Here is a 21,544-nt window from a genome sequence, read left to right on the forward strand (position 1 = left end):
TCAGTGGCTGGAATCAGGGCAAAGGACTGGGTTTAGGCTGCTCCGAGCCTCTTTTTCTGCTGGCTGTTAGCACACCCTTACCCTGCTCTCCAGAGCAGCAAAGCCTCCTCTTTTAGCTAAGAACGATGGAAGCCTAAATGACAGTCCCAGAAGCCAAAAAATTGACTCTGTTATTAGCACATCCTATAAAGGGATGTTCCTGGAGCAGAGCTCTTGGTGCTTTACACAGCACCTTCTACCTCTAGCTGTGCCCTGGCCCTCTGAGCTCTGTTTTCCTACCTTTGACCATCGTGGGAGCCTCAGCTGCTGCGGCAGCGTAAAGAACTGGGCTGAGCTCCGTGCACAGACACCACAGGGGCTGCTCGGGCAAGCAGAAAGGGAGCAGTGAGCACCAGGGGATGGTAACGTCCGAAGCCACTGCAAGCACACGTGCAAGCTGCCCTGGCTCTGAATGAGGAACTAGCACCAGTTAATCTGCTTTAAAAATGGGAGCTGAAATACTCGGTGCGACTTACTTCTAGACGGAGCCGTGCAGAAAAGGCGTCGCAGTCTAAAAGCCTTTGCCAGCTTCAGCAAAATTATCAGGAAGAGACAGTGGTTTGCAGCTCCGCTGTATTTTGAAGGCTGAACTCGCCACAAAGTTTGGTACAAGTGAAGGTTTTGAAGCCTGTAATTACTCAGCTGTACCGACACGCACTGATTTGTCTGCACCGCATTCGACTCCCAACACAAGCAGGACTCGGCAGTGTACATGTATAAAGGAATAGCAATTGATATTAATTGGTAATTAAACTTTATCAAGGAGTTAAGTATCAGAAACGTAATGGGTTGAAGAAGTTCTAAGGGACTTGTTCCTCAGAGAAAGCACGAAGATTTCAAGGCCAGCACTGCAGGGATGGAGCTAACGCGTGACCCCAATCTCTCCCTTTCAAGGCAGAGCCCCATCACAGATTTATAGGTTGGCAGGTCCTGCCCTTGTCACGTCTCATTAATTCTCTGAGTGTAGAGAGCAAGAGGGTGGCTCATCATCAAATCATGGCTCATTTTTCTCTTAATTCAATGGCAAACTTGGCAGAATACGGCGCAATAAAATCTGGAGGCACCTTCTTCCCTGCAAGGCAAACTTTCGGTCAGTACCAACAAACAGCGAAGCAAACACGACTGGCATCTCGGTTTTCAGGCTGTGCTCGCATGCACCAAACATTCCGGATATGAAAGTTGCCTTTTTTTAACGCAAAGCGAGCCCTCTGTTTGCCAACCTGCCTTCTTATGCAGATGTCACTTGCCTGTGTTGCAGTCACATGTGCAGGAAGTTGAAAGATCTGTACCAACAGCAGGATTTTTTCTTTTGACTTGCCAGAAGAAAGCTGTTTGTATTTTGAAAAATTAAGCTTTTTTTTTTTTTTTTTTTTTTTTTTAAGTCAGCATTCCTTAAACATCCTTTCACTTACTAACTCTATCTTCAACAGGGAATTTAAAGCTCTTATTGCAAACACTCATAATGCACGGTCGTGAACCGCTTCCAAAGCCAGTGCTGGCACAGAACACCACAAGCTGATTTTTTCCAGATAACGCCAGTGGAGAGACAAAGGCTGCCAGGCAGGAATGCTGGTGGGCAGTGCTCACACCAGCGACGTGCATCGACGTACAACGCGCTCATCGAGCTGCGGGAACTCGTTCTGCATCACCAAAAGGCACGGCCTCTGCCTCTCCTTGGAGCACAGGATGCCACGGACCCCAAGGAAAAAGATTATATATCAATTATATATTAATATTTCACCAACGTATTATTATTAACTATTTCAAGTTTCCACTAGGAAACTGCAAAGGGGAGAGGTGCTGAGGGGTGCTCGCCCTCCAGGTGCTACTGACCATCCACCAGCCAGCTGGAGGCACTGAAGCGCTGGCTGGGGACACCTGGGGACCACACAGCCACTGCAGAGCTCTGAATCTTGGAAAAAAAGAAAACCGCAGGAGGATTAAAGCTGAAAATTAACACAGTTTGAGTTCCCAGTGAGATGGGAGAGAGGGCATCCCTGCCTGCATGCTGGTGGGGAGCGACAGGTTATGCTCTGCTGGTGCAGATTGTTTAAAAGGCATACAAAAACTGGAGAGGTCACAGAAACGAGCAGAAAACAAGATTTCTGCAGTAAGACTCAGTCATCAGAAAATCTGCGAGGTAACTTACTGCTGGAAGCACTGCTGCAGGGGAGAAAGCTGGGGATATTAATTGGCTTGTTAGCGGAAAACTGAGAATCAAAGTAAGGGCAGAAGATGCAAATAAGGGGAAAAAAATAGTTCAACACAAATGCAACAAATTGGTAAGAGTAGAAAGCCAAAAAGGAAAGCAGAAAATGTGCCATTTTATTTCCAGAGGAGCAGGTAACTCCCGCAGAGCGGCGTGCTCCAGCTCAGGGCTGCAAGGGGGGCCAGGGGAAGCTGGCGCACACAGGTCAGGCTGGGTGGTTTGCCTGGCTGGTTCCTTCTGAACTCTTAAACTCTCTAAACACACGGGCTCAGACAATTTCAAAACTATTGGTATGTTTTGCCATGCTTTGAGGAAAAGCGAAATGCAGAAGCATTCGGAAAGTGAAAGGTTATTTCTTGTGCATCCTCAGTAAATACGAAAGAGCCTACGGGAGAACGGCGTAACGCCAACTGCAAACACCAGCCCGTAGCTGTTCTTCATCAAAAACCTCAGACGTGAGGGTGGCCACCTCTCCTCTGCACGCAGAAGACCACCAGGCTGAGGTGTGAGAGAGCCTTGGGTCAAAAACTAAAAGAAAAACAAAAAAAAGGAAGAAAAGGAAACCATCATGCAAAGCAGCAGGGTTAAATAGCAAAGCATGAGCATAATGCCAAGAGCAAGGTTTGAGCTAGATGGTACCTCCTGTACCTTTTTCTCGAATAACTAATGCCCTGCAGCCTAATAGAGCTTTAAAAAAAAACACACAAAAACCTGCTTTGGATGTATTGTACCCCAGTGAAACCCCGAGCAGTGCAGAGACAGGTATTTATGGATGGCAACCAACAGGAAGTTATTTAGCCTGCTCAAGTGCCAAGGCTTTTAGGGCTTGTTTTGTTAAATGTACTGCTTTGTGCTGCTGGCATCACAAAATGGGTGTACGAGTTCGGTGTGCCAAGCTCATTTCCTGACGAACCGAGTCGCCACACGCACAAACCTCACCGAGAGATCCTTCACTGCCCTGCCCAGGTCAGGATCTGGTACCTTGGTTTGCTTCTTCTCCTTACCTACAGACACAAAGGCTTACCTGGGGGATTTGGGGAATATTTTGCGTGTTTTAAAGCTGCTTGTGGACACACAACGTCCTGTTACGTGCCTTAAAGCGAGCTGCTGCCCAGCAGTGTTGTGTAGTCCAGACCGGAGGGCCGAGCAGCTGTCCCCGCTGATTTTCCCCAGCGCTCCTGCCTCTCCAAAACCAAACCACGAAGAACTGAGGTGGAGGGATGGCAAACTCTTACAAACCTGAAGTAAACACTGCACCAACAGATGTTCGCTTTGCTTTACAAGTTATCTCAGAACAAACTGCAGAATTGGACCTGCAGCCTCTGGACTAAAGGCTTATAAGAAACCAGCAGGTCGTTTCGCAGAAGGAAATGACAAATGTCTCTGCCCCTCATTCTTTATTTACAACCAAAAAACATTCAATACTTTGATCTGCAAGAAGCTGCGCTTGCCGCACCACTGGGAATTAATTCAAAGAAGGCAATTACTGGTCGACAGGAATTTTCTCTCGTTTAAAATAGAGAGAGTCAATATTACCTCAATACATGCAGAGGGAATTCAGCTTGGGGAGGAGAGTCTGGGGCAGAAAGGCACTGCAGGAATAAACAGGCTGTTTGGCCAAGGTCAGGCACGGGCCAGCGACAGCTGAGATTAAAATAAAGGGCTTCAAACCCAACCCAAGGCTTCAAAACCCATCCAACCACGCGTTACATGCTTATCCATCCTGCTCCTATCTTTGAGAGCCTTCCTGTCCTCTCCTCCAGCACACAAACAACCCAAGCCTTGACTCACGCTAAATCTCACCTACTGCAAAACTCAGAGGAGTTAGCACTAACCACCAAATTCCTCCAATTTGACAGCAAACTCTCCTTTACGGAGCTGGCAGCAGTGACCTGTGCTTCTGGAAGGTGGCTGTGCTGCCATCAGAGCTGATTGAGCAGAACCAAGAGCAGTGCTCACCCACTTCCACTAACACGAGCAATTTTCCTTTTCTTTGTCAGCTCAGCTGCATTTGGTCAGGTCTGAAGCCTCCTGGGAGGTTCTGCATCAAGCACCAGCTCCACTTTGACTGTTCAGGCCTTCAGCACTGCCTCTCTCCTCAGTTCAGGATGATGCACGCACCCTGAGCTTTTCCATTAACTTCCAATTCTCAGTTCTTTTCCTTTATTTCCTATTTTTACCTTTCACTTCCTGGAGGGGAAACAAAAATCTACCAGTTTTGTGTCACAGGTATGTCAAAACATTGAACAGTAACAATAATAACCATATAAACAACAAAATTGTGTCACTATTGGTAGCAAAAGGATGGTAAAAGGCCAATGCATGCAGTGAGACATACAGATAACGCTCTTCCGTGTACAAAGCTGCTCTTCCAATTACACCTAGATCAAGTTTTCTATCATTTCTGCAGGTATTTATATCACCAGCCCAGGAACAACAGAAAAAAATATTCTAGCCAGAAAAACTGTTTGAAGCTTTAAGCCCTTCAGCCACTCTCATGATGAAGAAGAAAATTCTCAGGACCTATTCCTTAAAAATCCACCCAGGCAGGATATTAGAGCCACTAAATCACGCTTCTTCACTTCTCCCTCCACTTTGAATCATGAGAAATTGCAGCTGGTTTGCCCAAGGGAGCCAACGTTACCCCACCACCATCCCCAAGCAACCCAGCAGCTTTTAAAACCTTTTTTGGTGCCTCCAAAGGACTGGGTGAAGGGGAAAAACAGAATACTGGATGGGGAACCCAGCAAATAAAGGAGCAGATTAATCTTCCCCTGACCTGTCACTTCACACGTTGAATCGATGCTATAGAAACTGATGGAATTAACAATTTAGCCACCAGACACCCCAAAATCCTGCTAAGAATCCACTTCTCTCCACATTTCATCCAAGCAGCAGAAGGGAGCAGTCGGTCCTTGGCAGAGCTTCTCCCGCGAGGAGCAGGCCGTCAGGACTCACTGAAACGCGCGCTGAACACTAAAAGCCATTTTCTGGCAATTTGGCAAGTGCCTGCCATTATCGATACCTGAAATCTAATTGCACCTTAAGTGCTTCAGAGACCCAGAGCAATCGGAGTGTGTTTACAGGAATAATGCCTGATCAGTCAGAAATGACAAACTGCTGTTCCTTTGTCACCTGTCCAACTTGAGTATCGACAGTTCATGACAAAATGTTTTATTCTGAATGATTTTTAGCTACTGATGGACATGAGGTAAGTCAGGAACCAAGACCAAACTCTGTCGTCTCTCTGTATCTCATTTTCTGATCACACCTTCTGCTTTATGACTTGTGTTAATGACCCTTTTCAGATGCAAACACAAGCCAGGCTGAAGGGTTTGTTTTCATATCTAGACAGCTTAAGTCCTCAAAACAATTCAAACACCTTCCTCTTTATGTAAACACACAGGGCAGCTCTTTCCCGTGCAATTCATGCCCAACGCAGCATGCAGAGTCAAGGGTGCTCCATTCGGGTTTGTGCTGCGTTTTGAACTTCTTCCTTGTACCAAAGCAGCAGCAGCCAGGTGCCAGGAAACCCGAGGCCAGCTCTGCAGGGGAAAAAACACCCTGCACCTCCACGTCGAGGGAGGGACGTGGTAGGAAAGAGGTGAAACCTTCCTGTCCGCAACAGCACTTCTGACAGTCAGGACGCTGCCTGAGAAAACTCAAAGACTTTTCCCCTCTGCACAAAAAAGGGAAGCTGCTCTCTGTCAATGTAGGCTTTTATCTGCAAGACCAAACTACTACAGAAAAGTTAGCCCAAATTTACCAAATTACTCTTCCAACCAAGAACCCTAGATGACCTCCTGCCCCTCTAGACATGAGGTAGAAGAATTAAAGTAACTTTAAACTGTGGGCTCTGCCTACAAAAGATGAGTTTAAAAGGTTTGTTGACTTTACCCACTGAGTCTCCCCCATGACTGCTCACGGATACTTCACTTTCTGCTCTGCAGCTGTTGCAGGTCTGCTTTCCAAAGCTTTTCTACCAGATATTCTCTCCAGGTTTTGCTTCTCATTTGTTTCCTAAATTCATTTAGCAGACAAGTCCATTTGGATATGCAGAAACAGCACACTCCCTATCAGTTCTGAATTTCCAGCCTCCACTTCTTATTTTTAAAGAAGTTTAAAATTAATTCTGAAAGATTTTTGCAGCGCAGAGACTTCCAGGAGTTGACAAGCTTCGATTCATCACAGTTCCATGTTTATATTCTTGAGCAAATTGAAACCCACTCACTTTGCCTTTTTACACTTTTTTTTTTTTAACCTAACCTTTCCTAAAGGTCAAAAGCTCGCAGTTTTGCTCTGTGTGAGCACAGAGCATTCACTGTTCCACGGGGCTTGGGGGCAAGTGGCACGCAGCCGCTCAGACAAGAATGATATTCAAGGAAAACCAAATCACTGTGAATATATTTACATTAAAATAAATAAATAAACAGAAATCTGCCTGCGATTGCTCGCTTGGGACACCGTGGGTGACAGCAAGGGCCTGATGTGAGCTGCCGGGGCTCCGGTAACGTGTCCCCAACCCGCTCCCGATTCCCAAGCACCTGTCCCACGGCCGTTCCCCAGCACAAGCCCTGAGCAAGGTGCAATTTCCTGCGTGTTTTTACAAACAAGTGCCAGGAGGAAATGCCTACCGCTCCCCTTATAAGGGCAAAACAGAACTCGCAGCTTTCTCCTGCGCCGGCGAACAGAAAACCACCTCGGAGCATCTTCTCCCAGTGGGAGCCGAACTGGGACGACTGGAGTTAAATTTCAGCGCTGGTGTGACTTGGACAACCTACATCCTCCCTCCCCAAAAATTTTGGAGCACCCCACGGGGCTGTTCCGCAGTCCCAACACCCCCACACAGCCCTGAGGTGTTCCCCTGCCTCCACACCAGCTCCTGTCGAGGCCGAGCCGTGCCCTCAGCCAGAGGGCTCCGCAGCAGGGCCGGCGTTCAGCCTGATTTCCTGGTTCTCCCCTATAAGCTTTCACACACCTTTTTTCAACCCTAACCCAACGGGAGGACCTCAAACAACAGCACATTCGGGTTTTTTTCCCCGCTGGGCCCGCATCCACCCGCCCAGGCCCTCGATCCGCACCGAGGAGCGAGGCAGCGCTGCCGGCGAGCCGAACCGAGGGCCCACGGGGGATCCGCGATCGGCCGGGAACACCCCCGCGATCTCTTATTTTTCGATTTTTTTTTTAAATTTTTAGATTTTTTGATTTTTTTTTAAAAAAACTTCGACCCGCGCCCAGCACCACGCGGCCCCAGCCCGGCGCTGCTCCAGCACCCGGCTCCCACCACCCCCATTTCCACCGCGGGGACGAAACCCTCCGAGCCCTGCGGGTCCTACCGGGGGCTCCCCCCCGGTTCCCCCTCGGTTCCCCCCCCCAGTTCCCTCCTGGTTCCCTCCCGGCTCCCCGAGCTCCTTCCCCCGGGGGGGGGGGATTGGGGAAACCACCGGGCCCCGAGCCCCCTCCGGCTCCACTCACCGCCTCCTCCAGCGCCTCAGGCGGCCGCTCCCCTCTCCCGCTGCCCCCGCGGGGCTGGGGGCGGCCGGGGCTGTTCGAGAGCCGAGCTGGGGGCAGCCACAACCGGGCAGGGGCAGGAGCAGGGCGGCGGTCCCGGCACGGCAGCGGGCCCGGGCCGCGGAGCATGCGCTGGGCCCGGCCCGCCCCGGGGTGGTGCCCGGCCGCGGCCGCCTCCTGTTCCCCGGAGGGGGGGGGGAACCGGGGGCAGCCGCCATTTGGGGCGCTGTGAGGAGACCTGTGAGGGGCCCCAGTGGTCTGGTGCCCGGGGAAGGTAGCCCAGTGCCCGGTTTTGTGTCCTAAAGGGCAGAAGTCGGTGCCTAAAGAAGCCCGCCGGGCATCCTGCTCACTGCTGTCCCTCAGCCTTCGAGCAGTAGTTCAAAGCCGTGTTGTAAAATGTAGTTAAAAATGGGGTGGAAGGGATCCCGTGCCCAAAAATCACTCCTAAAGGTCCCCCACAGCACCTAGGTGCAGGCAGGCGCTGCTGCCTGGCAGGCCGACATTAAGGCTTTTAACCACGACTTGCCTGTTTCTTCCGTAATCCTGACCAAAAAAATCCACAGCAGAGCTCTCTTGAACGTCTTTTGCTTTTCTCCGAGCTCTACATCTTCTAGTGAAAACAATACTGGTGTGTTTTGATCCACTTTAAAAAAAAAAAAAAAAAAAAAAAAAGGCCTATCTGTCTCGCAGACGTGCGCAACGCGGCGGTGTGAATACCTCGGTGTTTACACCGAAATGATGAGATAAACAATTCTCCCCTCTGCACAGAAAAGAAATCGGTTTCTTCATTGTGGTTTCAAACTCTGAAACTCACAGGAAGCAGCCTGAGTGGAAGTAATATCAGTAAGAAAACAATTCACTTCAATAAAATGATTGCCCCCTTCCTGCGCATGCACACGCACTTGGCGTTTTCTTCTGAGGGAAGCACCAGCCCCAGCTGCATTTCACAGTAACTGTCCTAATAGCCAAATCGAGCATTAAAAACACACAAACAAACAAACAAACAGAAAGCGGGAAAGGTGATTGCTTTCAACACAATGCTAGTTTCACGTCATTTGCTTCGGTTTAATCAGAGCAGGCTGACAGCATCGTTTTGTCAAGGCCTTCTCATGCACCAGTGGTACATGGGTGTGCAGGTGCCTTTGCTGTTACAAAGTGTTTACACGCTGACATCTGCCTCACGCTTTGGCTATCCCGATTTGCAAATTTGCTTTTCTCCTTGGAAATCACCCCAAACCTTTCCATCTCCCACACCAGAGCCGTGCGGCGGGGGCTGATTGCACAACTGCACGTATAGGCATGTCCATGTGGTTGTAGTTTACAAACTAAAGATAGATGGACATTGATTTTTTTTCCCCCCTCCCAAGGCCTTTTCTTGCTTTCTTATTCTGCATTCCCCCTTGATTTGCCCAACAATGCTGCACTTCCACTGGTTTCCTTTAACTCTTGCTAGCCCTTTCTGTGGCTCTGCCTGCATGGTGATAAAATCAGTTTTCCTCGATGAGTTTTCATGCTTCATAACATACCAGATCTCTATTACCTATGCATTACAGTCAGCGTTCCTTTCCCGGCACAGCTATTGATGCTGCAAATGTCCTTAAATCCAGATCAGAGCTGCAAATCAAACCAAAGCCAAGAAGGAGGCTGTGACGGAAGGATTGCATAAGGGGCTTAGCCTGGGGCTGCTCACAGAGGCCGCGGCTCAGAAGACAGCAGCTTTACCTCTGCCCCCATCTAAACCAGGGCTCAGAGCCCGAAACCATGCCCAAGGATGACCCAGGCTCCCAAGGGCCACATCCTTCAAGGAAAGCTTTTTGCTTTTTTTCCTTAATTTCGGGACTGTGATGTCTTCTGGTTTCTGCTGGTTGTTCTGGGATGTGTAGTTTCAGTGAAATCGATGTGCTTCTAGAAATTAATCTAAAAACTTTATTAATAACAGGATTTCCTGCCCATCCCCAAACGTAGTGATGGATCTGTCTACTTTCCTCATTGGGGCAGCACCGATGTACATCTCTCTGCTCTTTCCAGCTCTCAGTTTCACAAAAATCTGTAGGAATTTAGTATTTTTAACACCTCTGTCTCCCTGCTAAATTGACTGGGAGCAACCAACAAGCTCAAAAGCTGTCAGTGGGGACATGAGGCTGTCAGACAGACGGATGGACAGACAAACAGACTGCGGTTTCAGAAAACCTACTCCTTGGGAAAGCTGGCTGAGTGCTCAGACCCTCCAGCCTGCTTTCCCCACAACACACCATCCTATGGCAAGGATGTAATTTTATATTAAAACACTAAAAGCATTTTTTTCTGTGGGATTAATCGCAGGTACTTGTAGCTGAATGTGTTCCCATGCTCATAAGGAGAGTGGGCCTGCAAAGAGCTGTAGAAAAGGTCTTTGAAGCAAAACATTTTTTCCTACCCCTGTAAGTACCGTACTGGGGTGGAGCGATGAGTCGGGCGAATTGCTTTGTATCTCACTTATTTCTTTATTTTGCAACTTCCAGGAAGCACTGATGTCCTCCAAGAAAAGAAAAAATCAAAATATATCTAGACTCGACTTTCTTCGTATTTGTGAATTAAAACTCAAATGAAATTCAAACGATTTCTCTCCTACAGCCTTCTTTAAAGACGAGGGTGGGCAGTTATGTACAAATTTTCCCCTACTTCAGTTTTCAAGTTTCCAGAAGCCAAACTTAACCTCTGCCTCGGTTATCTTTGAAAAGGTGAGGTTTTCACACTATTTAAAGGAGTATAAATGTTAAGACAAGTTTTTTTCCATAGCCTTTCAAACCACAGCAAGTGGCTCTGCGTACGGTAAAGTGCTATAAATCGCTGATGCCATCAGCTTGGAATTGACTGCAGCCTTACATAAATGTGATTTAACACCATCTGAGCGATTTCACTTGTCTTTGGTTTGTTCCTGGCAGTGTATCTGGAGTCTGGTTCTTCTCAAACGTGCTAGCGAAGATCAGGAGGAGGCAGGGAAGTCAGAGGAGCTATGTAAGGTGTAAAACTGGCCTCTGCCTTTCGATGTCAGCAATTCCTTACGCTGTAATGGCACTAGAAAGTACGCTGGCAATAATTTTCTGTGCTCTTGTACGCTTCTGCAGAGCATCAGGCTATGCTCACTGCTGTTCAAATGAGAGTTTATTTTTTAAATGTTTTTAATTTTTTTCCCAAAGAAAAACGTCCTTCCAGTTTTCCCTCCAGGGATGGGAGTTACAAAGTAGAGCGTGTCGGGGATTTTTTCCTTAAGATCGTCGAAACTGATCTTCTCACTCAGAGCCATTTTTCCTGAGGCAGATGGCAGGAGCTGTTCCCAGCCAGACCCACGCCAGGCTGGGCTCACCCCATGGCTGTAGTGCGAGGAGCAGCCGGGACACGGGGCCAGAGGAGCAGGACCAGCACCGTGGGGCACCGCAGAGCTGGGCCAGGCAAAAGGGGTGCCCTAAACCTAAATTTGGGTGCCTGTTAGTGGTGCAGCAGGGGAAATTCGGGCAAGACATCCTCCCTGCAAGCCCATCGGCGAAGGGGATAGCACCATCCTCCATCACCACGCAATATCTTAGGGAGCGCGAGGCCCCCGGATACTGCAGTGATGGGGTGGGACTTGCCCCGGGGGCTGTATAAATAGATATGCAAGTGCACAAGGCCTTTCATCTGATCTGTTGCTGAATTTATCTTAAACTTCCTGTGCTCACATAACATGCGTGAAAACGTGTTTGTGACACTGCTGTCAGAGAGCTCGTCTCTGCTTGGAAAAGCAAGTGAGAGAATTTATGTTGAGACAGCTGGAATGTGTGAATTATTTCTTCTTAATTAACAACTTCGAAATATTGTCCTCGACCACCACCAACAATGACACTTTAAAAAAAAAAAAAAAAAAAAAGCCAACTGGGGTTTTAATAATCTCCGTTTGGGAAGACGAAGTACCCCTTGTCGATGATCTAAATATACTTTGAAAAAAAGCTCAAATCGTGCCTGCCCAAAGCAGTCCCTGTTCCCAGGGTGCTGTGGCAGCCGCTGCTGAAAGCCAGGCTGCGGGGGGATTTCCTGCTCGGGGCCAGCGAGCTGGCAGAGCCGCGTGGGAAGCCGAGCACACAGCCGAGTCCGCTTCCCGACTTCCCTGCCTGGGGACTGGAGCTCGCACGCTCGGCTCCGAGCTCGGGAGCACGGGGCTGGGATGCTGCCGCCGTGCCTCGGTCCTGCGGTGGGAGCGTTTGTGTTGCTACCTGCATTTTTCAGCTGTTTTTTCCCTGTTGCCAGCTTTCTGGTTCTTCCCCGTCACTGAAGAAAAAGTATTACCTGAATTTTCTTCGGCTTTCTCTGATGATAATAGACCAGTGCAACCCAAGCTTGTCCCAGATGAAACGGAGCAGAGTGGTGGTGGCCGGCTCCAAACCCCACTCCTGATCTCCTTGGTCTCTGCTGGAGAGCAGCAGTTTTCTGTGGAGTTTGCCGTATTCCCCCTTCCTTCTGTCATCTGGAGAATTCCCGTCATGTTTCCAGGAAGGGTGGTGTTCACGGTCAGAGCACCACACAATCAGGGAATCGAAGAATCATAAAACAGTGGCACGGAGGGCTCAGAAATAAGAGCTGGATGGCAAACTCCAGATCTGGAGATCCGTGGACTTTCCAAGCCCGTTAAGACGAGCAATGCCAGCGCCAGGAGGTCACCACCCTTGTCTTTGCCTTCACCCTGCTGCTCTGCTTCGCCACGGACACAGCACATGCAGCAGGGCTGCCTGTCCGTCTATGGGGTGTTAGGGGGGAAATGAACAGTGCCAGCGATCGTGGAGGTGGGAATGGTGAGGTTCAGGCCCCTTCGAAGGCTGAGCTGCAGTAAGAGCATGTTGCTGCAGTGCTCCTTATTTTACTTAATAATTTTAAAAGGCTGTGGCTTGTTGCCTTGCATTTATCTGAGTTAAAAGGGCAAAAAGTGAAAAATCCTTTAGACTAAGAAGGAACTAAATAGATACTGGGCTCCTCTAATCACTGCCAGATAAAACACCCACTGTGGGGTTTGATTAAAATGACTTTCCCTTTAATGGGGATTCAAACACAGCTGCAGCAGCACGGCCAATTTACATCCAAAATTAATTAGGCTTCATTAGCAACAGGCCTCTGGAAGCTTTAATTTCCAGAGTCCCCTGGAGCACTGCGTTTCACCCCAGCATGCAGGAAGGATTTGGGTGCTAGAGGGGCGGTGTCACGAGCTGTCCTGAGAAGCTGTTGTTCTGCACAGGATGGAAGTTTCTCTCAAAAACAACACATGGCATTTTTTTATCATTCTGGGAACATGAAGCTGACACGTTTAAGGAAATCACTTGTAACTGTTTGCACCAAATCAGCAGGCCAGCCCGGGCAGTGGTCAGGAACATCAGCATGGAGCCTCGCTGCCTCCTCCTCGCCGCTTCTGCTTGGCTGCTCCAAAACGCTGACCCAAAGGGCACCAACACTGGCACGTTTCTGTTTGTGTGCTTCTTTAAAGTCCTGCTCTATTCCATACCCCCAGGACGTGAGGCTCACAGTTAGAGAAAGCAGAGAAACCCCTGGAACTTCAGACCTACGACTAAAACCTCCAGACTCACCTCCTCTGCTGGCCCATTCCCCAGGGCTCTTTGCTAGCACCAGAACGAAACCTCCTGTGCTGGTGCTGCCCCAGTGCCTGGACTCTTTCCCTTGAACTTTCCACCCCTATTACCCGCGGGTTGGTCTCAGCAGCAGGGATGAGACCCACGGCTGGGCTCTGCTCGAGCAGAGCAACGCGACGGTGCCAGGATGGGGTCCGTGGCTCTGCTCTCCATCTGGCAGCACCTCTAACAGCAGTAATTTGCTCTCTCACAGGCTTATTTTTAGCCAGGAAGAATCTGAGGCTTTTGCGAATGTTTAAACACATGTCTCTCTTGAATTATTCAGTGTGCTCTGCCTGCTTCTGGAGTTAATTAAAATGGAGGGCAATCGATAGCGAGCTCTCTGGCTCGCTGTGGGGAGGTGGCGGCAAGGAGCAGCTGTGGGACCGCTGAAAACCTCCGGTCCTCTCCATCCCTCCCAGGCCACCAGGCTGCCACTGCTCTGCTCCCTTGGCTGTGCTGGCCAGAATCTGTGCTGACCGAATCGTACTGAGTTTGCCTTAATTTAAGGAGAATGATTTGTGCGCCGCAACAGGGATGGACATGTCCCGAGCCACACAAACCAAGGGCTTGGTGGCTGCTCCAGAACCAAAGCCCAAATCCCGCAACGTGGTCCACGTGAGATGAGCATGTGTCTGCCAACTGATGCACAGTGAACACTGGAGCACAGCCCAGAGGATCTGCCAGGTGGCTGAGATGTCTTCCTTCTTCTCGGTGGCTCCTCGTGGCCTTTGGCTTTACAGCCAAGTGCTTTCACCTGGAACGAGAAGGAATTATCTGCCTACCACCTTCTGCAAGAGGTGAGGGGCCACAGAGGGGCTATTTTAGCTCAAAAGCTGGAACTTAGGGTGCCAACACATATCTGCTCAAGGGGTTTAGGCAGAAAGAGCCCCCCCATGCCCACCTTCTGCTCGCAGCCAGCAGCTGCACCTCTTTGTTCCCTGTTTTCTGCTACAGCTGAACATGTTTTTTCTCAGTGTCAGATGAACATTCCTGTGTATCTTTAAGACAAAGACTAAGTGCAGCCCTCATCCTCTTGAAGTCAACGAGGAATCTGGGATTGGGACCAGAGTTTCACCTGTCACATGAAGAAAAGCACAAGGTTTGGTCCCAGAAAAGGTAATATTAGCACAATATAAAAGCGTGACCTTCTGTAAGAGGATACTCATCCACACATACCTCCGTGCCTCTCCTGCTGCTGTGAAATGTTACGGAGAGCAAACTACATACCAAGTCAAACCATGCTGAATTTATCACCTGCCTGAACACGGCCACGAGAGCGGTGGTTTCGGTATTGTGCCACAACACCCAGTTCCAGGTAAGCAGTTCTGTCCCCAGCCTGACATCGATTAACGTCAGTCTCCCTTGTGAATCAAGCTACTGACAAAAGTCTAGGGTTTGCACGCTACCCGAGGCAGGAGGAACCATCAGCGGTGGACAGAGATACCTTTATCTGTTCCTATCAGAGGTGGAGGTAGATAAGGGGATGCTGGGGCGCTGTGCAGCCAGCTCTCAGCCCCCAAATGCCCAGCGGTGCCCAAAGCCCCCCTCCAGCCCCGCGTGCTTTGTGCACAACCAATGTGAGATGCAGGCAGAAATATTTCATGCAGAAGGGAAAAACAATCACGTCCTTCGTTCAGGCAGCACACTTGGGGACCACTTTTCCTTTTTGTAGGAGGAACATAGGAACATGTTGTTGCCATCCCTGTTCCTGCGGCGTGGAGAGGGACCCCCCTCACCTGGCAGCAGGAGCGGGGAGACAACCACAGCACTCTGCTGGGAGCAGCTGGAGAAGGAGACAGCTCGAGCACATCCATCTGCTTTTATGCTGGAAGGTGAAAATATCACTGCAGTGGAGCTGAGCACGCTTGCCATGAGTCCGTGCTGAATTCCCTTTATGCTCGTGAAATTTTGCAGGCAGCGTGAGATGGTTTTGGAGCTGGTGTGCTGAGAAGACAGGCTTCTGAGCTGCTAACATTTCTGATTGCTCCACGAGGCTTCACCAGAGTCTCCATCAGCTTGGTATTTCTGTTTGTTTGATTTTTTCACTCTAATTTGCCCAACATTTCTCGGCTCACATTCAGGCATTGCTTAACCTGACCTAAAAACAAGTTTGTCATCGTTGCATTCCAGGGCAACCAGTACTTGCACTTATCAAGACGTTGCAGTTAGGGTTCTTGATTTATAGAAATGTTTAATCAAGAAGGCCTGGACTAAAGTTCAAGTGGAGTGCTTTGTGCTAGCCAGAGACAATTTGAATGAACAGTAATTAAAACAGTGCCTGATTCATATGGGGCACTGCTGGACTTTGGAACGACAACTGCATGCTTGGAGCTCTGTTGGGATGGATTCCTTTTCCTTTTAGCACAACCACAGCCAGGGCTGCTGGTGCCGATGCTTTCTGCTGTACGGTAAGAGAAGTCACATTAAAAAATAAAATAAAAAAGGGGGAAAGGCACAGCCTTCACCTGGTTCCAAGGTTCAGTGCTAGCAGACAAAGGATGTCTTTGATCCCGCTGTTGTCAGAGGCAGATAACTGCTGGCCGGCTCTCTTGGAGCAATAATTTCTACCCTAAAAGGATGCTTTGTGGATGGGAGCCAGGAGCCGAGACGAGCTCTGGTCTGCAGCCTCGCGGCCCCGAGGAGATGCAGCAGGAGCGGAGCTGCTGTGCTTCGGCGAAACGTGGGTGGGAGAGAGACAGCCTCCAGATGGGAAAAGGGACTTTCCTGCTGCAAAAGCCTGAGAACCGCTGGGGCAGAACACATCCATCCAGAAGGACGGCTGAGAAATGTCACTAGAAAATCGCCTTGCCTTGGCATCAAAGCTACGCGTTGCAGAAAGTTTTATCAGGGAGCGGCCGGCCCTCCAAGAGCTTGTTTTTGAGAAGCAAAGCGCTGTGATACATCGCTGTACGCACGCTGTTTACATCTTGCTTTAACACAGCTCGTGGGAGGAAGTGTTCCACTGCCAAAAAAGACTTGATAGCTGCATTGTTCGCGTGTAGCAATATTTAGACATAGCAAACCCACAAGTATTTATAATAAGTCTGTCCGATTGTGATATCAGTCGGAAGCTACAGGAAAAGAGATGGACGCGGTGTCCACTGAGCGAGAGGGGAGATAAGGGCTCCCGTTAAATCTGATCAGAGAGGTGTTGTTCTGAGGCACAGACAGCGTTTTCAGTTCCTGTCCCATGCCAGAGCTCGACGCTGTGCTTGTTTTAACAGGAAATGAGAATCGCAATCAGGAGCCCGGAGGCACATGGCATTTCAGCTGGCAGCTTCGCTCTGGCTTTCACCAGTACCCGGTGTGGGAGTTATGGGGTCTCCCTGAGCGGCCTGACTCAGTTATCCACCCTTAAATCTGTCTCAGGGCTAGGCAGGTAAGGAACCTTACTCCTTGTACCCACTCCACAGCAAAACTTGCATCTGCCTCCGAGCAGTTATCCTGCTTCCCATGGGGAAAAGAGACCTGCCCATGCCCACCTGCAAGCCCACAAACGTTCCCCCAGCCCCTCTTGTCTCTCCTTGTGGGACTTTGTGTGCAGGCTGCCAGCAAACCCCGAGCAGGGCACAGCCGGGAAGGGGCAGTGCAGGCGTCTCGCTGCCGTACCCCCACAGACAGCCCGCTGCCAGGTGACCCCCTCTGCCTTCGGGTGCTCCTGCCCCAGCCAAGGGGTCCCCTCGGGCTTCGGAAAGAGGCAGAAAGGAAGTGGAGGGTTGACTGCTTAGATTTTAATCTATCTAGAACTTTAACTCTTGTTAGCAGGATGTCTTTTTTATCATCTGCACGGTTTCTAGTACAACAGAGCCCTCCTCCAGACGCAGACTCGAGCCGCTGTCACGACACCAGTAATAATTTCCCCCCGCGTAAATGACGCACGCTGGCAAAACGTTCCATCGCAGCACAGCCCCGAGCCTGGCAGGGCTCGCAGGCACAGCCAGCAGCACGCTCGGGCAAACACCTTCCAGCAAAGAAGATCAGAATAAAAAACAGCACAAAGCGTGTAATTGCCACGCTGGCTGAGCTAATCCTCTTCCACAAGCAGCACAGGGCAGGGCCCCGATGGTTATGAACCACCCCGTGCAGAATTAGGAGCCTTCTAAGTGCTGCGGGGTTAACACCACAGGTAACGTCGGCATCAAGAATAAATCGTGACCTCTGCAGGCTGAGGTCCCTGCTGGGCTCGCACCAAACCCCGCGGGGCTGCTCGCTGCCCACCACTCACGACCCCGCTGTGCACAAAAACCTCGGCCGCCGAGCCCCGCTGCTGTGCCACCCACACAGAGATGTGAGCTTCACCACGCGGGAGCCCCGAAAACCTTTTCTAGGTGTTTTGATGGAATTGTGACAGAAGTTACCCATCTTGTTGGCCAAGGCAGAAAAGCCCCAGCCCCAAGTGAGCACCAGATGCCCCACCGTGGCTGCACCACCTCCCCACAGTGCCTGCTGCAAGCAGCTGCATCGCCCTGATGTGAGATGGGCAGTGTCCCTCTGCCCACTCCCACGTAACAGAGCGAGTGGGGACTGGCTAAAATCATTAACAATCATTAAAATCTTTAACAAGAAATATAGCAAATATGTATCTACAATGGGGGGCTGTATAGCTGCAGTTTTTCCCCTTTCTTCTGGTACCCAGTCCCACCCGCTGGCCCACATCTCCTCACCTCTTCCCCCAAATGCTCCCCCAGCTGCACAGGACCCCACTTTTGGGACCCTTATTGAAGCTCCTCAAGCACAGCATTTCTGGAAGGTCTTCTACATCAAACAGACAACTAAGAGGCAAACTCCCAGTAAAGCACAATTTTTATTCAAGTCCATCTCAAGTTTCCTTAAACCATGACTTTTACACGAAGACGTTTGTTTAGAACGGGGACACTTGAGTAGGATGTTGTGTACATCTGTCCGTCCGTCAGCTCCTGGAATCAAAGGGACGGGGCGCGGCGGGCACGGGCCCCGTGAAGCTCAGATGGCTGCCATCCTTCAGTTATCACAGTACTGTACCTTTACAAGAGACAGCATCAGCACTGTGATAACTGAGCCAGGGCAGCCTGTCAGTCATCGCGGCCCCTCCACGGCACTGCCAGGTGCTTCCTCTGTCTTCTCATCCTTTGCACGCCTCCGAGCCCCAAACTGCCCTCTGCGGGTGCCCAGCTGCCAGGTGAGAGGCTCAGAGTATTTAACACAAGTGGCTTTGCATGTGGGGATCCAGCTCAGAAAATTATCCAGATAATTAGTGCTACCTTAATGACCACAGTGACCAAAACAGCCTTCAAAATCCAATTCACTAATGCTGGATTTAACGGAGAAGGGTTAACTTACCGCTCAATGCTGGAGAAAATGAGGGTACCCTTTCTCCCCCTTAAACTCGCTGGAGCTGCAGAGCAGCGCTTGGTTTATGCTACTCAAGAACCGAGTGTCATGAACCAGACAGCCAGCAGGCAGCCGTGGCTGCGAGCCAGGTAAGTCGGCGGAGCTGCACCGCGTGCGACAGCCGAAGGCTGGGATCACGACCGGCACGAGTAGAGGGCAGCACCACACCGCGACCGTGCTGCATACTGCACCCAGCGCGCCGGGCGCTCGCCCAGGCAGCCGTGGAATTTTACAGCGCCGTGAACACGTTCAGCTGGGCTTCATCAGGGCTTGTCACATGCGCTGCGAGAGCTGCGATCGCTCCTGTGCCTACCGAGGGCTCCGACGGGAGCAGCGCCGGGCGCCGAGCAGCCAGCTGTGCTCTCGAGGGACAGCAGCTGGAAGAGGCCAAAGGGGTGCCTCGAGGCTCTGCAGGCTCAAGTGTGCCACTGGAACTTTTAGGTCACAGGATCCAAACACAGAATTGTGAAATAAAAACTTCTACCGCAAGTCAAACTTGTATCAACCAGTAGTTTGTACCCCACTTTTTTTAAAAAAGGTATTGCTGAAAAGATCATGGAACTACTTCTACACGCGTACACCTCTGGTTAAGGGAATCATGTTAACTTCTGAAATAAGTTTAAAAAATAACACTTTTCTTTTTAACCCAAAGTTACCATGTTTTTATAAAAAGTTAATTTACGATGCTGATGGACTTCCTCAGTACAAGCTGCTCTCGTATCTCTAACAGGAGGGAGCAGAAACTCCAGATGTGGTTTACTGCTCTAAAAAACTTACCTGGAGAAGAGCATGTCTGGAGATGTTCAGAGGTTGTTTTTAAAAGAGAAAGGCGTAACGCTGAGAGGGATCCAGCTACCAAAATGGTGCCTTACAAGTTTTTAACAGAAGAGGGCAATGGAGAGACAAGTATGAAATATCTGAGGAGAAGCACGCAGTGGAAAAAAATATTTGTACATTTTCAAACAAACTGCAAACATACATTACATAAAAAGGGGACAGTCAACAGATTATGCAATACTGACGTCAGATGATGACACAGATGACCTAAACGTATACCCTAAAACTTGCAGGTTTGCCACCGATTGTAATTAGTTACATCATCTGCTGCTGCAAGAAAAAAAAACAAAACACCAAAAAACTTTGTAAAAAATGCTTAAGAAAATCTGTACGTACAGCTGTGACTTTTGGAAAGGAAGGGAAGTGCCCCAAAAATGAATTATTTACTGCCACTCTGAAGCCTTTTCACGCCACATTATTCCAGTAGAAAAAAAAATCTACTGATTTCAACAGAATGGAAGAGGAGTGGCATGGGGAATCCCACATTTTGGAGGCTGAGGTGGGAAGAGAAGAGGTGCCGCTTGGTAGTTCAGGTGTGTCTTCATCTGAAGATTTTATCCGTGCTCCAGCAGCTACTCGTGGGCTGTTTAAAGCAGATCCAGCAGCTACTCGTGGGCTGTTTCAAGCAGCTCCGTGACCACAGAGGTGCGCGGTCCCACCCAACTCCCTCTTCTGCTGGGCACCCGCTCGCGGCCAGTGCCATTTCCCCCGGGGGATCCCCCAAACCTGCTGCCTCTCCTCTCACGCCGATTTTCGCCTCGCTCCAGCCGCGCCACGATGCGGAAAGCAAACAGGTGTGCGAAAACGCAGAACTTGGCTCCTCGTCACCGTCTGGAGAGCCCTCCCTGCTTTTTAAACAAAACATTTAGCCGGCTGGGGACCCAGCACACCGCCCCGTGCCCTGGGTATCTCTGTAGGATTATTTAACAATATCTGGTTGTTGGTGGAGGCTGCCACCCCTTGCTTCTTTCTGAAGCCCCCCGGCGTGGCCTGGCTGCTCCCGAAGCTCTGCTCCCCCTCTCCAGCCCCTGGGGGCCGGCTGCTGGCCGTGTTTTGGGGCTGTTTTATAGGATTCCTGTCCCCTCCGCGTGCCCCTCACCGCCCCCAACCCACCCTGGCCGGGCACCAGCACCCAGCACCGAGCACTCCTCCCTCAGCAGCACCCCGGGGGGGGGCTCACGGTAACCCCACAGCCCCCAGCGCCTCTCCCCTTCCCTCCTCCGCCACAGCCTCACACGAAGCCCCCCATGGGGCCCCCAAAGCGCCCCGCAGCCCCCCGCCCGCTCCCCCAATCCCCCAAAACAGCAGTGCGCAACGGGGAAGAAGGGGGGGGGGGGGGGAGGAAGCACCGCGCCCGGCCAGCTCTACCGAAACCGGGTGTGGGGGGGTCTCGGAGGAAGGGGATCCCCGCTGGAAGCCCCCCCAAACCCAGCGCGGTGCCCCCCTGAGGGCCGGGCCGGGCCGGACCCACCTGAGGGCTGGCGGCGGGGCCGGGGGGCGCCGTGACGCAGCACGGGCGGGCGGGCGGCGTGAGGGCCGCCATCTTGGCGTGTTTATGGCAGCGCCGCGCGGCCATGTGATGCGCCCGCCGCTTCCTGAGGCGGGGGTTGGGGGGGGGGGGGCACACGCCTATCGTGCACGCGCATATCGTGCACACGCATGTCGTGCACAAGCATATCGTGCACGCGCATATGTTTCACGCACATATATTTCACGCACATATGGTTCAAGTACATATAATTCACGCGCGGGTGTCCCCTCACAGCCCCCCCCCCCATCACCACCTCACACCACACACACCGAGGGGGCGCCCCGCGGTGCTCTCCCCGTTGCCCCCGGTGCTCCCCCCGTTGTCACCACAGCTCCATGAGGCGGCACCGAGCCCAGCCCTGCCCCATCTATAAGGAGGGGGGGGTTACAGGACTACAAGTCCCAGGGTGCCCAG

The 21,544-nt window shown here is 50.8% G+C and overlaps 1 protein-coding gene and 1 long non-coding RNA gene across 3 annotated transcripts in view; both read right to left on the reverse strand.

The window, feature by feature from the left end:
• JAK1 (Janus kinase 1) overlaps positions 1-7,904 on the reverse strand; it is a 54,470-nt gene extending 46,566 nt beyond the window's left edge. Inside the window, exon 1 of one of the 2 annotated variants that reach the window (XM_027463789.3) lies at positions 7,724-7,904. The gene's annotated coding sequence lies outside the window, so the exon portion shown is untranslated. The remainder of the gene's footprint in view (positions 1-7,723) is intronic. The other variant, XM_027463788.3, reaches the window with a different exon arrangement.
• A 10,273-nt stretch (positions 7,905-18,177) lies between these two features.
• Positions 18,178-21,485, reverse strand: LOC119717668 (uncharacterized). The gene is made up of 2 exons (XR_005267672.2): positions 21,071-21,485; positions 18,178-20,444 (listed from the first exon to the last, which is right to left on the reverse strand). It is a non-coding gene; the product is annotated as an uncharacterized lncRNA (long non-coding RNA).
• Between the last annotated feature and the right edge of the window lie 59 nt (positions 21,486-21,544).

The sequence above is a fragment of the Anas platyrhynchos genome, chromosome 8 (genome assembly GCF_047663525.1).
Source record: "Anas platyrhynchos isolate ZD024472 breed Pekin duck chromosome 8, IASCAAS_PekinDuck_T2T, whole genome shotgun sequence".
NCBI classification, from domain to species: domain Eukaryota; kingdom Metazoa; phylum Chordata; class Aves; order Anseriformes; family Anatidae; genus Anas; species Anas platyrhynchos.